The sequence below is a fragment of the Tamandua tetradactyla genome, chromosome 11 (genome assembly GCF_023851605.1).
Source record: "Tamandua tetradactyla isolate mTamTet1 chromosome 11, mTamTet1.pri, whole genome shotgun sequence".
In the NCBI taxonomy this organism is placed as follows: domain Eukaryota; kingdom Metazoa; phylum Chordata; class Mammalia; order Pilosa; family Myrmecophagidae; genus Tamandua; species Tamandua tetradactyla.
The window spans coordinates 7,687,216-7,705,232 of record NC_135337.1 but is presented as its reverse complement, the minus strand read 5'-3'; the positions used below and the strand labels follow the sequence as shown (position 1 = coordinate 7,705,232).

The 18,017-nt window shown below is 42.8% G+C and overlaps 1 protein-coding gene across 3 annotated transcripts in view; it reads left to right on the top strand.

Moving 5' to 3' along the window:
* The first annotated feature begins 4,074 nt into the window (after positions 1 to 4,074).
* HIPK1 (homeodomain interacting protein kinase 1) overlaps positions 4,075 to 18,017 on the top strand; it is a 67,612-nt gene continuing 53,669 nt past the window's right edge. For 2 of the 3 annotated variants that reach the window (XM_077119820.1, XM_077119819.1), the window contains exon 1: positions 4,075 to 4,268. The gene's annotated coding sequence lies outside the window, so the exon portion shown is untranslated. Of the gene's footprint in view, positions 4,269 to 4,540; positions 4,678 to 18,017 lie in introns of those variants that run through there. The other variant, XM_077119821.1, reaches the window with a different exon arrangement.

Here is an 18,017-nt window from a genome sequence, read left to right as displayed (position 1 = left end):
TATCAGGATCCATAAATCGATACCATTAATAAATAGATAATTAACGGCTAACTAAATGAATAGATAAATAAGGGATAAGGAAGGATTGGTACAGGTAAGAATCATCAATAGAAGTTAAATCTAGGGAAGTATGTTTAATGAGGACCAGGAGATCTACATGGTTCTAAAGTGGTGTGTCCCCGCCCCCAACCAGATTGCTTATAAGTTTGAAGGAAAAACAAAAAGCAAACATGCTGTGGAGAAATCAGACACCTTGATGAGGTGTTCAAAGTAATATCACCAGTGAGGAATAGATACACATCAAGTTGCCTCTGGGTGTGATATCCTGAGAATACAATATCTCTTATGTAGTATTCTGGCCAGGAATGTACAACCTGATTCTTATCATGAGGAAACATGAGACAGAATATAAATGACAAACCTAAAATGAGAAACACTGTATTACAAAAAAAAAAAAAAAAAAGGGTCTGTATTCTTCAAAAATGCCAGTCATAAAATCATAAAAAATAAAGAAAGCCTGAGGCAGTATTTCAGATTAAAGGATACTCAGAGATAATGCATTATTAATCCTAACCTGGATCTTGTACTGGAAGGAAAATATGCTAAGAAGGACATTATTGGGTCAATTGACAAAAACTGGAATGTGGAAGGTAGATTATATGAATATAGTATATGAATGTTAAGTTTCCTGGAGTTGAAAAATATGTATTGTAGTTATGTAAGAGAATGTACTTATTCTTAGGACATTCAAGTATTAAGGGAGTTAAAGGGCATGCATGCAACTGATTTTCAAATAGTCAGAAAAAAAATTGTGTGTGCATATGTGTGTATGTTGTGTGTAGAAAGAAAACAGGGACAGACAGGGAGAGTGCGCAAATGATATGCAAAAGGGTCAAAATGTTAAGTAAATCTGGGTGTTCTTTTTATTATTTTTGCTTTTTTATTATTTTTTATGTTTGAGACTATTAAAAAAAAAAACAATTAAAAAATACCACTGCAGCTTTTCTCTTGTTGACTTATGGGATTTTTCCAGGTTCTACCTCTTATCCTTTGTTTCAAACCTTTACATTTGGTTTTCCTAGTTTTAAATACCGTTGGCTTCTACTTAAACTCTCTTTTTCTTCCTAGCTTCTTAGATTCACTATTTATTTGGACAGTTTGCCTAACGTTATTATTATTTTTTTGCCCCTGTGTTTCTTTTTTTTTTCCAATTAACAAAATATCTTGGAGATACTTCCGTATTGGTACATAAAGGGAGCCCTCTGTCTTTTTTATGGCTTCAGAGTATTTTATTGTACGGCTAGTCCCTAATTTATATAACTAGTTCCCTATGGATGGATATTTAGGTTGTTTCCAAGGTTTCACGATATAAGTGATGTTATTATGAGTAATCTTAGTCCCTATGTTATTAGAGTCATCCATGAGTATATCCATAAGATGAATTTCTAGAATAAGTACTGTTGGGTCAAAGAATACCATTTAGAAATTATTATTTATTTTTATTTTATTTTTTAATGCAGTTTTATTGAGGTATATTTATACTGCCTAGCTTTTTGATACAGTTCCTCCCAAGATTCACCTTTTTAGGTCAACTTCTCCTACTTGGCCTTAAGCACTGTAGGTCCTGAGCAAATGACTATTGCCTGCAACACTGACTCTGGCCTGTAGGCCCTAGAGGCAGAGCCCACCTGCCAACAGCCTCATTCCTGTCTCCAACTGTTCTAAAAATTGACCACCAAATCCTACCATTCCACCTGCTAAATATTTCATATATCTGCCCTCTTCTCTCCATATTCCCTGCTATTGTCTTGGTCAAACCCTCATCAGAGTTTTCTAATAGGTTCCCTTTCTTCAGCCTTTACTCATTAGTCAACTAACCTTTTCACTGACATCAGGTATTTCTTTAAAGCAAACAGACTTCTTCGTATTACCTGTCTTATTAAACCTCTAAGGGCTCTCTATTGTCTTTCAAAATCTGACTCAATTTACTTACTAACTCTATAACCTGACACATCTCTGCTGAACTGTAAACTCATTCAGGACTTGGCCCTTGCTTTTTCCTCTTTGTATCTTTAATATCTAAAAGAGTGCTTGCATACAGAAGACACAACAAATACCTGTTGAATGGACAAATGACCTCTAGCTACACTAAACTTAGAAACTATTTTGACCATAACATGGTCAAATATCACCTTATCTGAATGCCTTTCCTGATTCCTTCATCTAAGTCTTAATTTCATTATACTTTATTATAAAAATTTTTAACTGTCTGCCTGCTGATTTTTCCTCACTAATCTATATGCTCCCTGTATAGTGAGACAGACTGAGAAACTGACCTAGGAACAATGAAAATATTGATCAAGAAGTATAAATAAATAAGGTGCAAATAAGTAAATTATCTAAGTAGTTGGTGCAGAACTGAACAACTGGAGAAGTGTGTGTGTGGTTAGGAGAGATTCGCAAAAGGTGAATTTCGAGATGTGTTTGAAAAGAGGAAAGGGACCTAACTAAGGAGAGTAGGAAATTAGGAGTATGTTATGGAATTGGGTTGAACAAAGACATGGTATGCAGACTGGTGTTTATGCAACATGCCAGTTTTGTTTTTTGTTTTTTTCAGTATGCTTTTTGAGCACAATCTGCTGTGTACCAGAGCTCAGGTTTATGCCTTTTTGCTGGGTCACTGTGCTGGCCTGAAAATATTACCCTAGAAAAGCCATGTTTTAATCCTGATCCAATCTTGTGGGATTTCTTTTAATCCTGATTTAATACTGTAGATTGGAATCTTTTGATTAGATTATCTCCATGGAGATGTGGTGCACTCAGCTGTGGGTGTGACTTTTGATTAGATGATGTGGCTTCCTCCATTCCAGGTGGGTCTTGATTGGTTTGCTGGAATGTGATATACCAGAGCTGGAATGTGTAAACTAACACAGTCACCAAACAGACATACTCACCCATTCTCTCAATGTCTTGGTGTTTCCCATGTCAGCCCAATGTGAAAGACTTTAGGCAATCTCTAATTACTTTCCTCACAATTCCAGTGGTGACCTTGACTGGAGACTGTGTTCCTTCTGACTTTATGTTCTTTAAATATTAAGAAGGAAGTTTTTGTGAAAATAAGCAAACAAAATTTCCCTGTGGGACTAAACACTTTTGCTAACCCTGGTCCTCTAGGGAAATAAATTTTCCTGTTCCCAATAAAATGGAACAGCTCATTTTTGTTAAGCTAGGGAGAACCCAAATGACATCCCTTAAAAGGTTATATAATCACTTTAGTACCTCTTCACAAACATTTTGGCTTTTTCTTTCTTTCTTTTTTTTGGTGTGTGAGATAAAGGAGGTCAAGGATGGTTAATGAGTGAAATCTGAGGACTACAGCTTGATAGCAAAATCCTGTCTTAGCAACATCTGCCCCCCTCCTCAAAGAGGATAAGCAAATACCCATGATGCTGGACAGTCAGTTTCCAGGGCTAAGATCATTGCTGCCTCTTTCACTTGAAAGAGGCACATATTATACAGTATACTTAAAAATGTTCTCCATTTTTGGAGTGAGAACATTTCACACAGTCTAAGGTATATTTGAAATCCTACAGAATCTCTTGGCATTGGGAGATAGCACTTGCTTTTCTCTTAGGATAGCAGCTGTCTCACTCAGTGTCTGTTTTCTCAGAATTTTGTGCCCAATACGTGCGGTTTCTTGAATACCCAGCTTAGCTATCCCCAAGTAGAGGCAAGATAATTCTGATGTTAGCATTCGCTCACTGCATGATTTGAGGGGTTGGATTCAGAGCACAGCTATTCCTTCTCACCTCCCAATGCAAACACAGGTTCCCAAGGCGGAATAGGAGAGACCGTCCCCCTCACCCTCCAAAGTGTCATGTGGAGGCGTACAGATTCCGCACACGGGTGTCACAGTGCTAGAACATCTCTAGGTGGCAACTAAAACATTAAATCCTAAACTGAGGTAATTTCTCAAAAGCAGAGAGATTTCCCGGGTAGGCGCTGCCTCTCAGCGCGCTGCCTAATCTCTGGGGGTGTCACACCGGGCTGTGATGACGTCACACTGACTGGGATGACATTTTACAGCTGGACCCCCTACCGCCACCAAGCACCTTTAAAGCACCGCGGAGTCTGCCGTGCGGAGAGGACCAAGAAACCGGCCCCCGTACTCAATCCACGCTGGCTCCCCACGGAGGTCCACCGACTCCCACTGCCATCATTACTATGCGGTCTGCCTAGCCGTCCCTCTCTTCGACACTTCCGCCTCAGTAGGTATCATGGCGCCCGGCGGGTGAATAGTTCCGACAAGGCGGGGCCAGCCGGATGGGGGCGGTCGCTCGGCACTCAACTAATCGGGTCTGATGACAACGGCGGCTGCGGAGCGAGGGGCCTGGCTGTGGCCCCGGATGGCAGCGGGAGGCCGAGGCGGGAGCGCGCGGGGCTGAGGCGGCGGCGGCGGCGGCGGCGGGAAGGGGCCGGGGTGGTGGGACGGGTGGAAAGCTGAGGAGGCTCCCCGCCGCGGGACGGGCGCGGGGGCGGCTCCGGGGGGCGGGGGCCGGGGCTTGGGCCGGCTAGCTCAGGGGTATGATGACCCGGTGGCGGGGCCCCGGATCTCGTCTCCTCCGCCGCCTCCTCACGGCAGCCCCAGCTCGCGGCTGAGAACCAGACACACCGGCGGTGAGTCAGGGCGGGCGAGCGGGCCGGCGGGCGAGCGGGGGCCTGGGCTGGGAGCGACCTCCCATCCGCTCCCGGAGGAGGGGCCGGACCGGCTGCGAGCTCTCCGTGGGCGCCCGGCCTGCGGGGGGCGCTGCCCTCAGTGGGACCCCGCCCGGGACCCCGAGCCGCGGTCTGCGGCCCCTGCCGCTTACGGTGGCGGGAGGGGCTGGCGTTCCCGGGAAAGTGGGGAGGCTCCGGGCTTGTTTTCGGGGAACTCCTCTGCCACTTCGCTCCTAGGCGTGTTGTTGTCCTCAAATGACAGGGGGCCGCCTTGCGTATCCTTACCCGGCCGGTTTTTTCCTGACTGTCGTGGCAGGTTTCCAGTGTGTGCCTTGTGCGTGTGTATTTCACGGCTCTGCTAATCGCCATGGTTCTTAGTTATTTGTGCAGTTTGGGATCAGGAAGCGGTGTCTGGAAAGGATAGTGGTGGGGTGGGTGTGGAAGCGTTCTTGTCCTCTCCGCTAATGTTCTGTAATCGTTAGGTTTGTAATTTGTAGTGATGGTGGAGACTGCAGGGGACCAGCCCACCTGATGTGTATCTGTGCAAGGCAGATCTAGAGGTCTGGCTCAAAGGGAAACTTTTGCGCCCGTCGCCACTTTCAAAGCTTGCGTGTTTTTGTTTGTTTGTTTTAAAGGTGGGGGGACAACCAGCCTCCTTGGACTAGGGCCACACTGTTCACGGGGAGGAGGCCGTTTTTGTACCTAGCAACCAAGACCTGAGGCTCGGCCTCCAGGAGCGCAGGTCTAACCTCCGGTTTGTTGTGGTGACAAACCGTGAGCAATGGCCTGTGTTTTTGCTGGGCGCACTTTCTTTCCTGTTTAATCGAGGGAGGAGGCGTGCCGAGGAGGTGACTAGAGAAGGGGGTGAAAAAAAAAACCACCCCCAAGCTCAAGTGTATCTTTTCTCTACTTTAATCACACAGCTATAGATATACTCATCTTGGGGCAGCCCTAGATGCTCTTTCTTGACTCTTAGTGAATTCTCAATAATCGCATCAAAAAATTCATTTTAACTATAGACTCTTCTGCTCCAGCCAATCCGTTATCTTATTTGTTTCCTACTCACTGATGAAAACAGCAGTGTGGTTTCCTGCTCCTGATCAGCTGGGGTTAAATTAAGTGATGTCCTCAGTAAAACCTACAATTTTGCTCCTGTTTGTAAAGCTATTTTTGATTCCTGGTCTGTAGTAGTCCTAGTTTTGTTTTATTTCAAGATGGTAGAGAACACCAGCCTTTATATGGATGCCTGAGGCTTTCTGCAAAACATTTGAAAATTTAACAAGTCATTTTACCTAATAGTTGTTAATCACCTGGTGATTTTGGATCATTGCATTGTACATGTAATTGTCTCAGGGTTCTCATATTGTAATACCGATTTGATGGTATGATATCATTGACTAAATTTAAGATACTCTTCCTGGCTAGTAAAATGGTGAATGAGATCTTACAAATATACTGGCTCCTGTTGACAAGTAGGACTTTTCCTGGTGCTACCTTCCTGAATATATAGTTTATTCTATCACTGGACACATTGTAGTTTTATGGATTTTAGAGCAAGTTGATTGGTACCTTGATATGTAAAACCAAACCACAATTCCCTCCTAAAACAATAATAAAAAAAGATGCTCTCAAAGTTTGCAGTTCTCTGGAATATAGAATTCTTTCATTCCATGGTTTTGTTTTGATAGCACGGTTTAGTTAGTAAGTGGTCTGTTGGTAGAAATTAGTGGGTCAAACCTCCTTCTAAACTTCTTAATACTTGGAATTCATGCAGCTGTTATACATTGTAACTGGTCTTTTAAAAATTTGAAGTTATTTCGTAAACATGAGCAGCCTGATCTGTCCTTTTGTTTTCATTTTCTGTATTTTTTTTCAGGATTTTAAAAATTTACTCTTAATTAATTTCTCTCTAGTTTCTTCCCTTTCAATTCACATGCCATTCTGAACACAAGTCATCAAGATCATTTTTTCTTCAAATACTCCTTCAGCAATCACTGATTTGGTTTTGGATTCCTTCTTCTTGTTTTTTTTTTTTTTGTTCCTAATCTTCCAAAAGACTACTGTATTTTTAGAGCATTATCTGGCACTTAAAACAAAACAAAACATTTTACATTCTGTTTTTGTATTTTTTTCTAAATTTTTTATGTTATGTCACTTCAGCAATGTTCTAAGTTCTCTGAAGATGATTTTTGTATTTATTTTGGATTCTTTAAGGACACCTGGTCCAGTGTTTTCCAAGTGTACTTAATGAAGAATAATCAAAGACCTGAAATTTTTGCGATCATTGCTACTCATTAGCACTGGGTAAAACTTGTTGGCCTTTTGGGTCTCATTTTTTCCCTCATCTTGAAATTGGAGGGCTTCACTAAGAGTCTTTTAACTGTGAGTTGCAGTATTTTTTGCCAATCAAATAACTCTCTTTATTCCAAACTGTTTTTCACTTTTCTACATCCCCTCACATGCTTCAAAAAGTCATCTCTTTTTTCCCGAAGACCCTCTTCCTTATTCCATCTGCCAAACTGTTGTCACTTTACTTAAGTCCTGTTTCCCTTAGGCTTCTAAGGGAAGCCTGAATAGGGTCCTCTCTTAGTGTTTATGTTTCATATGGATCTGTGCTTTGTTAATTTGACTTTTTTTTTAGGCTGGAGGTTCCTTGAGGCATAGTTTTCTTTATTGTAATAAATTTTATAGACCTTGGACTGTCGTATACACATAGTAAAGTAGTATCTTTTTACCAAACACAAAGAACCTACATTTCTTTTGTTCTACTGCAATGGATTCATCATTTCAAATAAATCTGAGAGCTGTTGAAATCTAGGAAAAATTATCCAGCCTAAAAGGAAAACAGTGCTAAGTCAGTATACCAAAAATATTAAAAAATTGTTTTAAAAGACTCGAAATTATATAGAATTGCATAGTTACTCCATAGACAGCTAACACCACTTATTCCATACCCTGTTTTCCATACCAGTTGGGGAACTGGCTAGTTTCACATGGTTCCATATAAAGGAAGTGCTACAGAAAAGGGGGTGGGGAACTTTGATTCAGTGGTGTCCTTAAAGTTTCAAGGGTTTTTTTTTTCCCCTATTACTAAGAACACTAATATATGTAATCTCTGTGGAACAAATTGCTACACAGTGCATCCTGGGAACACAGGCTCAGGCATAACAGAAACTTTCAGCAAATGACTGCTTTTTTACTTACAGAGCACAAAGAGTACAAAAGAGCAGGGGAAGAGATCCTATTGTGGCAGGTCTGCTTGGGTCAATGTTGGTGGATGGCAGCTTTGCACGCCCCACTTTGCTTCAGAAGGGACAGATCCTGTGCTGTTTGAGTATGAAATATTTTTTCACCCCAGGAGGGGGAGGGGGAGGGTGCCCTGCCACTGAAAATTCCTGCCCTGATAAGCATCTGAAGCTGATTGTTCCCGGATTCTGGGTTTAAGGTTTGTTCAGGCCTTTTAGTTAGACCTGATGTTTCCCCTGGTTTGTGAAATGGAAACGGACTGAAACGGTGTCACACAGTGGTGGTGGGGGGGTGGTGGAGGGGGAGGTGTAGGTGAATGCTGGGAGATGGCCACTGAGTGTGTCTGTGACTCCCCAACTAGTCCACCCCTTAGCCTTTCAGCCAGACCTAGTCTAGTCCTCCACATTAGATTCCACAACATAAGCTTACTTCCCATTTTGTACATGAAGGCAGATTCGGGTTGGAGTTGCCAGCCCCGTGGCTTTCAACAGTGTTAACCATAAGTGTTTGGGAACACCAGCAGTTGCAGCACATTAGGAGGGCTTCACCTATGTGATTAGACCTATCTGAAGTAATGGTTGCATTCATGCCCTCCTAATCCCTAGGAGACAACTGAAGGTCTGAAGGTCCCACAGAAAATTTGTTTTTACCCTTTGCAGCCAGTGGGTTTGCCACTGGATTTTCATCGCCTCCAGTTCTACCTTCCCTATGGCATTAACCCATGTATAGCAGGAGGTTTTAACAATAGCACATACTCCTACTGGTTGAACTAGGTGGAAGTCTAAAGCAATATGATTTTCAAACCCTGTGTTGCAGATTAGTTATGAATTTTCAAGGGGACAGTCAGAAAACCTGAGAGCTCATTGTTCTGTCACTGTCCAATGAACTATGCAGAAAATCCTATTGAGGCACAGCCCTCCCCTAGAGAGTCACTGGTTATCTTGGAGATGCTAATGGGAAGATAACTGAGCCATTTGCCAATTTCATTCTATTGGGAGTTGATGTATCCTGACAGATTGACCAGGGTTATAGAGAAGAAGAGTGCACAGCCAATGGCTGTGCTGTTATCTTTCTCACAGGGTATGACTGAAAGGTTTCCTGGTGTTAGTTCAAATGTGAGTCAAGAAAAATTAGCTCTAGTGTCTATCCAGATTTCAGCAAGGAGAGGGGAGAGAGTGAAGGATCTGTTGGTAGATTCAGGAGTCAATCAGATTCCCTGCCACCATGTTGGCCCTGGTCAGGATGAAGTTGTCTTCCTTCCAGATTGTTGTCAGGTCAAATCTGTAGGAAATAAGAGAGAGGAGCAGTAACTAAGGCAACCACGCATCTACTTCCTGTGGGAGATACTTTTCTTGGCCTATTTACAGTATTATTTTTTTCCTTCTAAAGCCACCCAGTCTCTCTGTCCCTTGCCTTGATCTCACCTCTTTCCCATTGATATGAGTGCCTTACCCATATTCTCTGGTCCACTTTTACCCCTTCCTCATAGATGGGAGTTGTTAGGACTTCTCAGAGATATCCTATAACTATTTCCAAGGGTTCTGGTGTCCCAACCAGGGGTCGACTTCACCCACTAACCTTCATTATGCCATTGTCAGGCCTCCCTGGTCCTGCCCACTGGATTGTCACCCCATGTGTGTTAAGTGCTTCTAGGCTGGCTTCTGTCATCCCATCCCTCAGCCTGGTTTCCCATCATCCTGGGAATTATGTGGGAGGGGTTAATGGGGTAAAAAACAGGATGATCCCCTGACAGTGACTGAAAAGGAGAATCCCAAGTGGTGTGTCCTTGTCTCCCCTTTCAGGCCTAATTCTCATCTTGATGGGTGTAAGAGCGGACATACAACAAAATCTGGATTCCTCCCCTACCTTCCTTCCTCCCCCCTGTGCTAGGAAGCAGGATTAGGCCGCGTTTCCCTTTCAGGGAACTGCTGAGTTCAGCTTCCAGAGAGCCTTAGTAAGGTAGGCAGTCCATCTAGTAAGAGAGTCGACATTTGCCACATACTACATGTATGCCACTACATGTAGTGCCACATACTATATGTATGCCACTGATAGATTCTAGTGATACATATATACACACATACACATAACACTCACTCTGCTATTGAAGATTGCACAGTATCTACATGGGATATCTTGGAAAAGCAGCTTTGCCTTTTTTAGACAACCATTAAAGTTCTCCACAGTGCTGGCTGCCTGTGGGTCTTAGGTGACATGGAAAGTCCATCTAATTTTGTGAGTCTGGGGAACCATTGTTGAGGGGATTGTGCAGTAAAGTGGGGTCCTTGGTTAGAGGGGATGTTATCTGGATACTTGAATGGGTGGCAAAGTTGCTTTTCCAAGGTATTCCATGTAGGTACTATGTCTGCTAAATGAACTGGAAAAGGCAACACCATAGCCTGAATAGGTGTCTGCTGTGACCAAGGTGTAGGACATACCTTGGGATGACAGGAGAGGGCCGATGTAGTTCACTTGTCGTGAGTGGCCTGGTGCAGCCCCTGTAGGAATAGCTCCTAATTGTCCAAATTGATAGTGAATCTGTGGATGGAAGCGTCAATGGCAAGTTCAATTATTTCATGGATGTTACGAGGGGTAAACTCATCCCCTGGGCAGGGCTCATCCTCTCTCTTTCTCCCAGGAGGCTCTCCAGTCTTGCAGGTGTAAAAAGTACATTCTCTGTCGTCATTCCAATGATCATCATTGTAATACGGGCCCTTGCCATGTCTGTCAACATGGGTAACATAAATGATGCCTTTCCATGCCACCAAGTGTTTCCAAAGGTCCCTTCCCCACATTGGGGAACTTTTGATTCTCCAGTTGTGTTTCTTCCATGAACTTGACCAGGCTGCTAAGCCATTGGCAATGGTCCATGAGTTAGTAAAAAGGTACACAAGGGTGCTTGGATCTGAGTGTTCCAGATCTAAGAGGAGCGCAAGGAAAACAGTTGCTGCTGCTCAGTGGATGCCAGATGGCTTCAACTTAGGTGATCCATCAATGAACCAGCGCTGAGCATCTGGTGGGACATCCTTGAGTTGGGGTGCCCAAAATGCCAATGCAGGGAGGGAAAGGACCTCCTTTCTGATGCTGTGACAGAATCATTGTTTGGGGTGGGGAGCACTGCCACCCACTCATGCAAGTGTGTCATTCCCTAGGGACCCTAGAGAATGTAAGCATAATCCTGAATATATCACTTCCATTTGATGTTGCTCTATTGTTGGGCACTGCCTGAGTGAGTGTACTAATTACATCATGGGAATTTCTCATCTATGGAGGACCTGAGGGCCCTTGATGATCCATTCTGTTTCCACCAAGGCCTGATAGCACACCAGATGTTGCCTCCCAAATGGGGGGTAGCACTGGGCTGCATCTGGGAGCATTTTGGTCTCCAAACCCAGGGGTCTGTAGATTCCTGTTGCCCCCTCCTTCTGCTATAGGGATCAGTTGGCATGGGTTCAGGTGGCAGAAATCTATAGCTCAAATGGAGGTAGGACAGTTGAAACTGTAGAAGTCACCTGTAGAAGGTACCTGCCTTTCATGTAATCAGATATAGAGGTGCCCAGATACTGAGATGAGGACTATGTTGCCACCAGTATGCAAATAGCATAATATGTGGGACTGCGGGTGCCATAGGGGGCACTTCTGCATCCAAGCCGCGATAGTCTGTAATCAGCCACCATGCTCCACTCTCCTTTTACATTGGCCACTATCAGCTATTAGAGACAGAGAGAGAGTAGAGCGGAGGGCACTAGCAGATAGAAGGTTCTTTATGAGTTTAGTAATGCCCTTTTCCTTTCCTGGAAAGTAAAGGAACATTACCACTGCTAGACAATGTAGAGAGGATATGGGAGCCCTGGGGATGCACAGCCTGTCACTTGCCCAATTGTGATGACTAGAATTTGCTGGATGTGGGATTGCATCCTGGCGGTCATTCCTGGGAGGTACAGTGATGCTGGACATCAACTCCTACAGTGCATTTCTCAGGGGGAAACATGGCCACACTATGGCTGAAAGGCCATGGGGACCAACCCACTGGGTAGCAGTAACCTCCTGTCCCCATGCTGTTTACTGTCTCATGGAATAATAGTGACTCGTGACCTGTGACCTGGATGCCTGTATCCAAAACAGCCATAAAGATTTGTTTTACCACCCCCAGTTTGAACACGCACTGGAGTATATGGTCCTCAGTCCTTGGGGGTTGGGGGTTGGGGGTGGGCGGGCAGGGATTTTGCCCCAATTCTAGGCCATTTTTAGTTTAGTTAAGTCTGATAGAGAGGTGCCTCTCCCAGCTGGAGTCCTCAGCTGGGCTGAAGGGAGAGGGAGATGTGCAGAATCCTCCTCTTCCTTCACTGCCCCCATTCAGGGATTGTGGGTGGGGGCTGAGCAAGGGCAGACTGTCTCCACTGAGCCCGTGGCCCTCCTCCCAGTGCATATTTCTTCTAAAGTTCCCTATTGGAGACCCTGCCCATGGTGTTCCCTGGAACTCTCGCTCCAGCAGCCATAAGAACACAGCTTGGGAGGGAGACAGTGAGAGGAAGGAGCGGCTGCTGACCTATTCCGCAGGTCCTAGGACTCATCAGATTAAGAGGCATGCCTTCTACTGGCTCACCTGACAGTCACCACAGAGGCCACTCCTCTAGCAGGGGAACCCCTGCCCCAAACAGAGTGTAAGATAAACTTGCTCAATTGTATCTTCTGGGAGAAGCCCTTGGGTGAGGAGCGGAGACAGCTAGTCACCCCACTCTGTGGAGGCCTTTCTAATAGAATCATGATTGTATTGCTGCAAATTGGTAATCTGTTGAGGGGCTAAATTCCTCTGGCAGGTGTGGAATATCTGTGTGCCAGGCTAATGGTGCAGCAAGACACTTTCTCATCATTCCAAGGCCTTGTTGGAATTTAGGCCAGGTCCCCAGATATATTCATTTAATCTCCTAAAGGACCCAGTCAGACAAAGGTTGTGGTTGTGCCACGCTTGACTGTGGTGGGCCTGTGGTGGCTGTGTAGTCAACCAACACTCCCCCACTCCTGCTTCCTCCTCTTAACTCCAGTTAACTAAGAGTCTGTTGGAGGACAGAGTTGGATGGGAGGTGGCTGAGACTATTCCACATCCTGGTTGACTAGGATGGAAGTTATGCCCTCATCATAAAGTTGGGACAGTCATGAGAAGAGATCCTCTCCCAGCTTCAAACTCCTATCCATCTTTCATATCCTGTATCTCCTCTGTAAAAGCTTGCACTTTCGTTTTCATCTCATTTGCTCACTTCAGTTCTGATTGTCTCCTGAATAACGTCTGGCCTTACACTAATCTCATGATTAGTCTGGGTGGCCTGAGTGCAGGTATGCCTGGTTCCAGGATGATAGCAGATACAAGAAGCCATGAGCCAGGGGAGTATATGCTGGGCGGTAGAAACCCCAACCTCATTGATCTCAATATGGAACCAGCTAACCAATCCCCTAGCATTCATAGAGGAATTGTCGTATATCGAGGCCTTAGCCCCAGAGGATGGATCAGCATGCCCTTGGTTCCCCAGTTGTGGGTTAGTACTTTTACCCAGGCTGATAGAGACAGAGGCCACCCCTCAGTTTAGCTCACAAGAGAGATAGAAAGATGAAAAATCAGCTCTCTGATTTTCTTGCTTGCTGTGTCAGAATCTGTGAAGTGCATTGCCACATGGTTCATCACAGGAGCACAGGCTCAGGCATAACAGAAACTTTCAGCAAATGACCACTTTTATTACCTACACAGCACAAAGGGACCAAAAGAGCAAAAGAGATACCATTGAGGCCAATTTACTTGGGTTAGAGTCAGTGGTTGGGCAACTCACCTGACTTCGCTTTGAAGAGGAGAGACCCTGTGCTGTTTGCAAAGTATCTGTTCAATCCTGGGGGTGGGATGGGACCCTGCCACTGAGAATTCCTGCCTGGATAAATATCTGGGGTTGCTTGTTCCTAGTTTTGGGTTTAAGGTCTAGGCAGGCTTTTTTATTAGACCTAGCCACCCCACCCCCCCCCACACACACACACATACTTGTTGAATGGAAACAGACTGAAATACCGTTGCACAATAGAAAAGAAGGAGGTGGAGGTAGGCTGGGAGGTGGACACTGAGCACATGTTCCTGACTTTCCCAGCCATCTCTTAATGATAAAAGTATAATTTCTTTTTTTTTCCTTCAAAAAGGGGAATTTAATAATTTGCAACTTTATAGTTCTAAAGCTGTGAAAATATCCAAATTAAGGCACCAACGAGAGGTTACCTTCATTCAGGAAAGGGTGATAAAGTTTGGGGATTCTCTCTCTCAGCTTGGAAGGGTATAGTGACATCTGCTAGCTTTCACTCCAGGCTCCTTATTTCATAACACTCTCCCAGAGGTGTTTTCCTTCTTAATCTCCAAAGGTCTCTGGCTGCCTGGGGTTCTGTTGGTTCTGGTGGCTCTGTCAGTTCCAGTGGCTCTAAAGCTTTTTCCAAAATGTTTTCCTCTTAAAGGGCTCCAGTAAGCAAGCAACCCCATCTTTTTTTTTCCTGAACCCAGGTCTCCTGCATGGCAGGTAAGAACTCTACCTACTGAACCACCGTGGCCCACCCGGTGATCCCATCTTGAATGGGTGGAGATGCATCTCCATGGAAACCATCTAATCAAAAGTTATCACCTATAATTGAGTGGGTCACATCTCCATAAAAACAATAAAAAAGCTCCCACCCAGCAATATTAAATGAGGATAAAAGAACTTAGTCTTTCTGGGGTACACAACAGATTCAAACCGGTACAAAAGGAAATAAAGAGTAAAGTGGAAATCAATGAAGAAAAATTGTGCAGGGAAATATATAATGCTATAAAGAAGCTTTGCATTTAGTTTTTTAAAGAAAAATAAATATTATAAAACAATATTACTGCATAATCCCATTTTAAAAATTCTAGAAAAGTAAAAAGATGGAAGTATATACACCAAAATTATAACAATAATTCTCTCTGGTCAAGTTATTGGTTATTTTTTAAACTTTTTTTTATTACATAATATATATACAAAGCAAAGGAAAGAAAAAAGCAAGAGTTTTCAAAGCACTCTTCAACAAGGACAGATCCCAGAGTTTGTCATGGGCTACCATACCATCATCTCAGTTTTTTCCTTCTAGCTGCCCCAGAATATGGGAGGCTAGGAGGAATATTTTTATCATAAGAATAGCCTTTTTTTCTTTTTGTGAAAAATAACATATACACAAAAGTAATAAATTTGAAAGCACAGTACAACAACCACTTGTAGAACAGACTTTGAAGTCTGGCATGAGCCACCACCCCGCAATTCCAGGTCTTCACTTATAGCTGCTCCAGGATATCGGACACAAAAAAAAAAAAAAAAAAAAAAAAAAAAGAATCAATTTAATGATTCAGCAATCATACTCTTCATCTTTTTGATGAAGTATTTTGAGGGGCAGAAGCATTTGATTTTGAGGAGTTCCCATTTATCTGTTTTTTCTTTTGCTTGTGCTTTAGGAAAGTTTAGGAAGCTACCTCTTATTACTAGGTCTTGAAGATGTTTCCCTACATTTTCTTCTAGAAGCTTTATGGTGCTAGTTTTTATATTTAGGAGTTTTATCCACTTTGTATAGGGTGTAAGGTCTGGTCCTCTTTCATTCTTTTGGCTATTGATATCCAGTTCTCCCATGCCCATTTATTGAAAAAACTATTTTGTCCCAGTTCAGTGGATTTGTCAAAAATCAGTTGACCTTAGATTTGGTGTGGTCTATTTCTGCACTCTCAATTAGATTCCATTGGTCAATACGTCTATCTTTGTGCCAGTACCATGCTGTTTTGACTGCTGTGGCTTTATGACAGGTTTTGAAGTCAGGAAGTGTTAATCTTCCCACTTCGTTCTTTTTTTTTAGGATGCTTTTAGCTATTTGGGATACCTTTCCCTCCCAGGTGAATTTGGTAACTAGCTTTTCCAAATCTTCGAAGTAGGTTGTTGGAATTTTGATTGGTATTGTGTTGAATCTGTAGATCAGTTTGGGTAGAATTGACATCTTAACTATATATTTAACCTTCCTTTACATGAGCAGGGAATGTCTTCCCACCTATTTAGATCTTTTTTATTTCTTTTAGCAACGTTATGTAGTTTTCTGTGTACAAGTCCTTTATGTCCCTAGTTAAGTTCATTCCTAATTACTTGATTCTTTCAGTTTGCATTTTGATTGGAATTTTTTCCTTAACTGACTCCTTAACTAGGATTGCTTGTGTGTAGAAATGTTACTGATTTTTGCACATTAATTTTATATCTCGCCACCTTGCTGAATTTGTTATTGGCTCAAGTAACTTTGCTGTGGATGTCTCAGGATTTTCCAAGTATTGTATCATGTCGTCTACAAATAATGAAAGTTTTACTTCTGCCTTTCTAATTTGGATGTCTTTTATTTCTTTTTCCTGCCTGATTGCTCTAGCTAGAACTTGTAGTACAATGTTGAATATTAGTGGTGACAGAGGGCATCTCGTCTTATTCCTGGTCTTAAGGAGAAAGCTTTCAGTCTCTCTCCGTTGACTATGATGCTGGCTATCAGTTTTTCATATATACCCTTTATCATATTGAAGAAGTTACCTTTGATTCCTATCTTTTGAAGTGTTTTTGTTAGAAAAGGATGTGGAATCTTTTTCAGCATCAATCACATTGATCGTGTGATTCTTCCCTTTCAATTTGTTAATGTTCTGTATTACATTAATTGATTTTCTTGTGTTGAACCATCCTTGCATTCCTGGTGTAAACCACACTTGGTTGTGGTGTCTAATTCTTTTAATGTGTTGTTGCTTTCGATTTGCTGGTATTTTGTTGAGAATTTTTACATCTATGTTCATTAGGGAGATTGGCCTATAGTTTTCCTTTTTTATAGCATCTTTACCTGGTTTTGGTATTGAAGTGGTGCTCACCTCATAGAATGAGTTAGGTAGTGTTCCATTTTCCTCAATGTTTTTGGAAAAGTTTGAGCAGGATTGGTGTTAGTTCTTTTGGAATGTTTAATGAAATTCCCCTGTGAAGCCATCTGGTCCTGGGCTTTTCTTTGTAGAAAGAGTTTTTTTAAAAACTTTGTTTTATTGTATAATATAACATTTGTACAAAGCAAAGAAAGAAAAAAGGAGTAGTTTTCAAAGCACTCTTCAACAAGTAGTTTTTTCCTTCCAGATACTCCAGAATATAGGAGATGAGAAGGAATATATTTTTTTTTTATCATCACAAGCAACTTTTTGTTCTTTTTTTTTTGTGAAAAATAACATATAAAAAAGCAATAAATTTCAAAGCACAACACAATAATTAGTTGTAGAACAGATTTCAGAGTTTCGTGTGAGTTACAGTTCCACAGTTTTAGGTTTTTACTTCTAGTTGCTGTAAGATACTGGAGAATAAAAGAAATATCAGTTTAATGATTCAGTAGTCATCTTTGTTTGTTAAACCTTACCTTCTCTGTAAACTCCACCGTCACCTTTGATCTTTCTATTCCACTCTTTAGGGGTACTTGGGTTATGGCCGTTCTTTTTCATGTTAAAGGGGGCTGTCAGGAATAGGGGTAGGGAGATCTCTCTATCCCGTATTACTGACATCCCTCCAGGTGATGTTCTGGAGAGGTTGGGCCCTCTAAATTTCAGGACTTATCTGGTTCAGGGACCCATTTGGAGGTTGTAGGTTAAGTTCCCCAAAGTTCATGGGACCTTTGTAGAATCCTGTAAATTGCCCTAGGTGTTCTTTAAGATTGGCTGGAATGGTTTTGGTTGGGGGTTGGCGAGTTATGATAGGTAGCAATGTCTAACTGAAGCTTGTGTTAAGAATGACCTCCTGAGAAGACTCTAGACTCTATTTGAACTCTCTCAGCCACTGAAACTTTATTAGTTATACTTGTTTTCCCCCTTTTGGTCAGGATGGAATTGTTGATCCCATGGTGCCAGGGCCTGACTCATCCCTGGGAGCCATCTCCCATGCGACCAGGGTGACTCTCGTACCTGGATGTCATGACCCATGTAAGGGGGAGGGCAATGATTTCACTTGCAGAGTTGGGCTTAGAGAGAGTGAGACCAT